General features: G+C 31.2%; 1 protein-coding gene across 1 annotated transcript in view; it reads right to left on the bottom strand.

The window, feature by feature from the left end:
* Positions 1-7766, bottom strand: part of LOC142337224 (uncharacterized) — a 644691-nt gene that overhangs the window by 539702 nt on the left and 97223 nt on the right. The gene's annotated exons all lie outside the window — the stretch shown is intronic.

Genomic DNA, 7766 nt, shown 5'->3' with positions numbered 1-7766 from the left:
AAATGTTGATCAAATTTTGTTTCTCTAACCATTTTTTCTAATATCAGCAGCAGTCAAGTTCAAAAAAATTGTGGTTCAAAACAATATATATGTAAGCATATATATTTTAAAATTGTGCATGCTCTGAGCTAATTGTATTAACACAGTCTTCGTCAACTGATATTTTGAAAAAATGTTTAAAAGAAAAAATAATCTCAGCTCATAAAGTGTGCTAAAGACAATATCTATCCTCCTCTTAATGTTAGATTGTGTTAACTCCTGTATCCCATTAGGCCCAGAACATTTTAAGTGAATTCTTTACTTCGTCATGAATTACTCAATTTTCATTTATTCGGATAGATCTCAAACAATTATTCGCCCTTTGGGTTTCGTAATAAATCAGAACATAAAACCGAGTCCCTTGTCAAGACCCAAAAACACCTCGGGCAACTAAGATTTACGTTCTAGCACATAGCGATCACTTTCCCGAAATTCGTCCACAATACCAAACCCATATTGAACTGTATAACCAAACGCGTAGCTTGAAGATAGCAGGGTACAAAAAGTAACACCTTATCTTTTGAAAATTGATATTTTGTTCCGAAAACAGTTCTAACAAGAAATTACATAGAGAAATGAAAACAATAATTTAGTTCAAAAAACAAGGTTGGGAAATCAAATAAAAAGGAATTGGTTGCAAAAGAATGTCAAAGTTGCCTCTTTTTGGTATTTTAACCCCTGTAACTGTTAAATACCACTTTTAAACAGTAAGCTCATCATATATTTTTCTTACGCACATAGGGCCAAAAAATATTTTTTAAAGGCTTTCGTTGAATATAAATGCAAGCTTAAATTTGTATGTTTTCTGAAAAAATTGACAAAATTTCAACAGATCTAACTTTTTCTAGTCTTAAAATTTTTTGGCAAGCTGTCACCGACTTAAGCCTTGAGTTAGTTTTATTTTAAAGAAAATTTGAAGCGATGACGAAAGGTTTATTTTTTAAAAAAATTCATATTGAATAACAATACAGTGATCTCTAATTTGTTTTAATCAAAATGAAGGAAAATTTGGTCCCCTTTTGATTGGTTTCTAATTTAAACTGAAAAACAATCAATCAGTTTGGTGGGAAATTGCTTAAATAGAGAAAACATTTGGGAGAGTTTTGCCACCGCCTTTTTATTTCTATTCCAGAAGTCTCTGTTTCGATCAAAAAGTTTGTCATCCCGGCTTTAGGGTTATTGTTTTTCTTTGCAAAAAATTAAGTTTAGAAAAATTTGAGAAAAAATGAAAAAATTATAAAAATTTGCCCTACCGAGGTGTTAAATAAGGAGAATTAGTTGTTTGTTTGGTTAGTTCCCTTCATTTTTCAAAGCAACAATTCTAACTATTCTGTTGGAGACTATACTTCAACAAATTAAGCATAGAGATTTCCACTTAGTTTTCGTCGTCCAAAACTGAATTCAAAATAAGGTTCCCCTGAAAGAACAAAATTTGGTTACCCGAACAATAGGTTTTGAATAATTTGTGAATTACCAACTTGTAAGCAATTTGGCAAGAAAAAAAGGAAGAGAAATTATCAGACATCGACAGCTGCTTTCTTATTCAACCAATCAAAAATTTTGTTACATGACCATAACAGATTTGTTCCTAGCTGTGAAAGTGTACAAGATTTAAAAAAGAATTGCTGACGAAAAAAACGAAAACAGCCAGTTTAGATTTTTTTCTTCGTTGCCTAACTCTGAAATGTTGCAAATAGAGTAAAATGTTTTTTTTTGAAGTCATAGTGCACTTATAAGGATTCTTTAAAATGGTTATTTTTTGAGGAAACTCAACAATATTGTCGCGCATTTGCACGGATACAATGAAAGTTTTTATCAATATGCAAGCTCTGCTATTTTCTGAGCATCTTTTCCGTGTACTGTACTTTATATAAAATCTGAAATGTTTAATTGCTTTCATATAAACAAATATGTTTCGCTAATCTGTAATAAAGTTTTTTGGAAAGTTAATGTCTGAAAAATCTCAACAAAAATATTTTGAGGCAACTGATATTATAATAAAGTTGTTTCAACCACAACTACGTTTTTACAACATCAACAAAATAAAATACTTCAGAAAGTTACTTCAGAAATACTTCAGACTTCAAAATAATTTCCATTCAAAACTGAAAGAAATTGATAGAAACCGAAGAATTTTCATTAAATAAGATTTGGGATAACAAATTTTTTTTACGATAGCAGATATCAAATTCCTGACCTTTAAACGGCTGTTGCATTTAATTTATTTACAGAAGATAAAGGAAATAAATTTTTTCATCCATTTTTGAAAATTATTCTACACAATGGGAATCGAAAAATATAAATAAAGTTGATAATTTACAAACTCGGTCTATAGACCTCAATTTATAGAATTCGATTGATAATTATATAAAGAATATATAAAAGTGTAAACCGAACAAAAAAGCTTCTTGAAAGCTGAAGACCTGACACCATACCTGCGATATTGCTAAAAATTATTAGAAATATATTCATTTTTTGCGTTTTTGGGCTCCTAAAGTACACTTAGTACTACTACTTCCAAGTGTAAATGGAAAATTTTGCAGCTTCGTAACTGTAAAAACCAATTTGCCAGTTTTTTTTTAAAAAAAAGAAAGTCCTCTTGAACACATTTTTTTTAAAAACACAGGAAACAAAATCAATGGCATTAACAATAAAATAATATTAACATTATTTACTTTTAATAACGAATTCTGAAGCATCTAAAAACAAGTTACATGAAAATATTTGCTGCTCCTTATAGTGATTTTAAGGTTAAAAAAGCGTTTTAAAGTAATCATCAGCAGTTTTTCATTCTTTTGCTGCTCAAACAATAGTCTAGATAGAGTCGTGGTAAACGTATTATGGCAATCCATTCGAAATAAAGTTTTTTTCTTGTTTGTTTTAGGAGAACTGCGCGCGGAAAATCTTAGAGAAACCCAAAGTTACTCGCTTCTTTGATTTGGGATAAGTCCCAACATGTAGTCGTAAATACTACGTCGGGGGAAGATCAGGGGAGGGGTCACTTGGGTGGGTGGGGAGGAGTCGGGGTGCAGTAGGGTGAGGATGAGGAGAATTGGATAAATTTATTTGTGGGGATTGGTGACATTGATTTGTGTTTATTGCTCAGTTGTAGACAAGCTCAAAGATGCTAATTCGCCTCTCCCAACCGCAACTTTGTCATTGATTTAGAGCATCATCTCCTCTGTACTCGTGTTGTTATGCTGCTATTCCACGATGTGACTAGGGAACAACTTGTTGGAAATTGAATTCTGGAAACAAGAGCAAATATAGCCCCGAGTAGTTTTGAGGGACTTCTAAGCAAAGACTTTTGCTTTGCTTTACTTTTCCATCCGCAAACACAAATGTCATGAATTTCATTTTTTTCCCATTTGAATGGCAATGTACCCATTTCTTGCTTTCGTCGAGCGCGCTGAACAACTTTGACTTTCTGTTCATAATGTTTAATTCAAATTAATTATATTTTTTAGCGCTGAGATGTTGATTGTACTGACTATAATAGACTCAAGTGATGCTTTTTTCAAGCTAATTTCATTTCAGAGTTTTGTTTTTCGAGATCGATCAATTATATGTCGATTAAGCAAAATGGAAAGATAGAAACAAGTTTTTTTTGTATAAAATACAAGGTTGATGTTTATAATTAGCCTGAAATCAGTGTTAGAATATATTCAAACACAGGTGTACTACTAATTCCTCTCTTTATCCCGTTCTCTCAATTGGAGGGATATTGTCGCTGAGAGTGGCTTTAACTCTCAATTATATTATGGACATTTTGGGCATTAAAAGTCAATTAGCCATAAGCTGTGTTGCTTCTTTGCCCATTCTCATATCAATGGGAAAAAGTCAACATACAAGTTCACCATGACGCAATTTTCATCCCACGAGAACGTTGCCTGCCTGTTCCCTGAAAAATTTTCTTTGGCATGTAATTTGAGAGGGCACGGATAAGGTTTAATTCAGTTTATGGCCTAATAGTTGGCTATTAAAATATCAAGTTGATTTCAATGACAGAAAAGTTTACGAGGTCGTCAGTTTTGCACCACCTAACATTTTCTCTTCTCGTATTATGTCAACAATAAGAGTGTTATTTTTGATATCTACCGAATGGCGATCCAACAAAAGTCATGATCGCTACAAAACATAAGCACATCAGATATCACCACAAACAGTCAATTATAAGCAGAAACTGAAACTGCCAAGGCACACAAGAATAGTTTTCTTGTAAGAATTCTGCTAATTCGTACCAATTGGCACATACTTAGGGTACGAGTAAGAAAAAATCTGCCAGAAAACTCTGTCAAACTGGAAAAATATCTTAAAAAATGGCAAGATTTTATGTTCTCGTACTAACTCAGCTATTATTTCCAAAATTAGCAATAACTAGCCCGAGGAAAATCAAGCATGGTTGAATATGTATTCAGATAGATGTATAATAATTTCGCTCCAACAATGCCACGAAATATTAAAAACTAATTGTTACCAAATTTAGTATAATTTTCACTTCAAATAAAAAAAACAGAAGAGATTGCGAATAAATACAAACAAGACGGCTCGTGCGAGACTGTGCGTAGCACAAAATGTTCCATCATGCGTGTAAAATTTTTCAAAACTGTTACGAGAGGAGAAGTTTCTTTAACTATTAAGTTTTGCAAAAATCAAATTGAAGCAATTTTTCTCGAGCAACCTTGATTACAACTTTTTTTAAAATAAGAAAACTGAAAAAAACCAGTAAATTTTCTTTATATAATTTTAACAGACCTTATACCACCTCATTTGATATGCAATACAAAGCACCTTCTCAGAAAATTGAATTTCAACAGGAGAAATCTGTCGCAAAGCAAATTTATCTTAAAAAATGAGGACAAAAGTAGTTTTAAGCAATTATTGCAGAAAGAATTTTAAGCAATTATATTATACGCTAGAAGTAGCAAATAAGTAAATGACTCTTCGTCCAAACTTCCTCTGAAAAGCATCTTTAAAGTATGCTCAAGTGATCAACACAAAACAAAGCATCTAGTTAAAAACTTTCCCAAAAAGGTAACCGAATATCCACTAATCAACAAAAATCATCAAGAGTTGATAAATATGTCAAGTTTTATCTCTTTGGACATAAAGTTTTTCTTCAAGTTTTTTAAATTAATGTTTCTGTTTTTGTAACCTTCTGACTGAAGTTTCGAAGTTTTTTGATTGTTAATTGCCTCATGAAGGTGAATTCTGTAGTTCCAGGACTCATTCATTTTTGGGTCAACTGGAAAAATCACTTTTTTAATATATTTCATCCAAACAGAAGCTGAGAAAAAAGGTGAAACTTTGACAAAGATAATAACTTTTGTCGTTAATTGATCTTTTTCTGTTTACTTGTTACAAACTCCACAATTTTTTTCATTTTATGTTTTCATTTGGTTCTTGTTGACAGCACACATTTTTCAATCTGCGAAAAAATAATGTTTTCATTAAAAATTAAACTGGCTTCTGGCGGCTAAAAAATAATGTTCTTTTTTCTCTACGAACAACAATGAAAAAGTAAAAAAGAGACCAATAAGAAAAAATTGGCGTGTATTAAATACACTTCCATTTCAAAAAAAATGGAATAAAAATGTACGCAGTTACAAATCTCAATTCATGGTGCCATGTTGACAACAAAGCTGAACATTTGCATCAAAAAAGTTTCCAAAGCAAATTAACCAGCATTTTTTTGGGCTCAATTCAGATTTGGTATAGGTAAAAATTTGAATGCTCATGAAAATGCTTTTAAACTAAATTTAAAATTCTCAATATTCTGTTTTTGTTTCTGACTTGAGATTTTTTTTCAGAAAAATTAAGAAATTAATAGCAAACGGACTTCTTCATCACTTCACTCAAGAGGCTCATGACGCGCATTGATTCATAATATTTAATAACATATATATACATATATATATATATATATATATAAATATAATTATATATATATATATATATATATATATATATGTGTGTGTGTGTGTGTGTGTGTGTGTGTATTTAAATATTTTAATAGACGCATCTACTATATGTATACATAGATACATACACTATGGTACCAAAAAGCTACATACAGCATGATTTCTGTTTTTAAAGCATGAATCGCGCTTCAAAAGCATGAATTGAGCTAAGGGGTGAAAAAAGATTGAAATTTTGGAATTTTAAGAGAAATTTCACTCTTATTTTCTCCGCTTAAACAGAAAAGATAGTTAAACCGTTTTGTTCTTTCTCTGTTTGCCAAAATGTTACACTACAAGATGTTGGATTTTCACGGACAAAAATACAAAAACAACTCAACTTGATATCAAGATCCAGTGCACAGCATGCATATAAACGTTATCTTAAAAATAAGAGTTTCTAGGCCAAAAATTTTATTTTTGCCAAAGAGACCCAAATTGTCAAATGATGCTCAAAAAATCACAAAACATATCTGAAGCGTATCAGAATTACCCACAACTTTTTCTTCTGTTATGATACAACTTCTAGAGCTACAGTTAGACGAGTTCACAAAAAATACAGATTTTTTCCAAGAAATGCTGCAAAAAAAAGCCAGTTTGAAGAAAAAAGCAAACGTTTTTGTTCACGTTTTTATTTAAAAGGGTTTTTCAATATGCTCAAACAACCGTTCTGTTAATGGCGATATGTTGTCTTTACTGATGAAACAAGGGTGCCCAAATCCAGTGACGGAATTGCTTGAGTTTTTCCATTGATCACTTATTTTTTGGTGTGCAATACGATCAGTTTGAGGAAAAAAGCTTGTTAAGTGTCCAAACTAGCTAATTGCAAACGTTGTTTGAGACATTTTGAAAAATTAGGAAGAACAAATGCATTTTCAGGACATAATTTTTCAACAAGATAATGCTCCTGTGCAATAATTCAAGAAAATCAGCAATTTTTTCAAGCGAAGGAGAGAAAGATGCTGGAATGGCCGGAATATATTCCAGATCTAAGCCCAATCGAAAGTTTATGGGCGATTTTGAAGCACCGTTTACAAAAACAGACGAAAACTTAGAAGAAAAAAATGTCAGGAATTTGGAACGAAATTGACCCAGATGTCATTAGAAATGTCATATTAATTAATGTTTGTAATGCTTTTTAATCAATCTTCATATGTATGTAGATTTTTAGTACGATAGTGTATATATATATACATATTTCTGTATAAATAATTATATATATACATATATATATATATATACATATATATATATATATGTATATATGTATATATATAACAATAAATTGTATTTGCTTTATAATCCGCAAAAAATTAGTGGTTTTATGAAAACCAAACTGGCTTCTGGGAGCTATGGAATAGGGTTCATTTTTTCTACAAGGGGCAATCAAAAAGTGAGAAAGAGACCTAAGAAAAAAGGCCGGCGTGGTTTAAATTTTCTTTCAATTTTGGAAAAAAAATGTTAGAACAGAAACGTACTCAGTTACAAAGTCTTACCACATGGTTGCACGCTGACTGCAAAGCTGATTATTGGCATAAAAATAGTCTCGAGAGAAAAATAGTGAGTCTTTTTGGGTGTAGACAGGATTTTTTGTCTATTGCTGTAGCTAAAAACTCAATTGCTTATAATTTTTTTAGAAAAAAAAACTTCAATGTTCGGGTTTTTGTTTGTGACTCTCGAGCTTTTTATCACACAAACTAAAAAATTCAGAGCAAGCGGAGTTTTTTGTCACTTTGATCATAACAACAAATAAACCTTAAAAAAAATGCC

The sequence above is a fragment of the Convolutriloba macropyga genome, chromosome 1 (assembly GCF_964194025.1).
Source record: "Convolutriloba macropyga chromosome 1, txConMacr16.3, whole genome shotgun sequence".
Classification (NCBI taxonomy): domain Eukaryota; kingdom Metazoa; phylum Xenacoelomorpha; order Acoela; family Convolutidae; genus Convolutriloba; species Convolutriloba macropyga.
The sequence above is the reverse complement of the archived record's forward strand: the minus strand, read 5'-3'. Positions and strand labels throughout refer to the sequence as shown.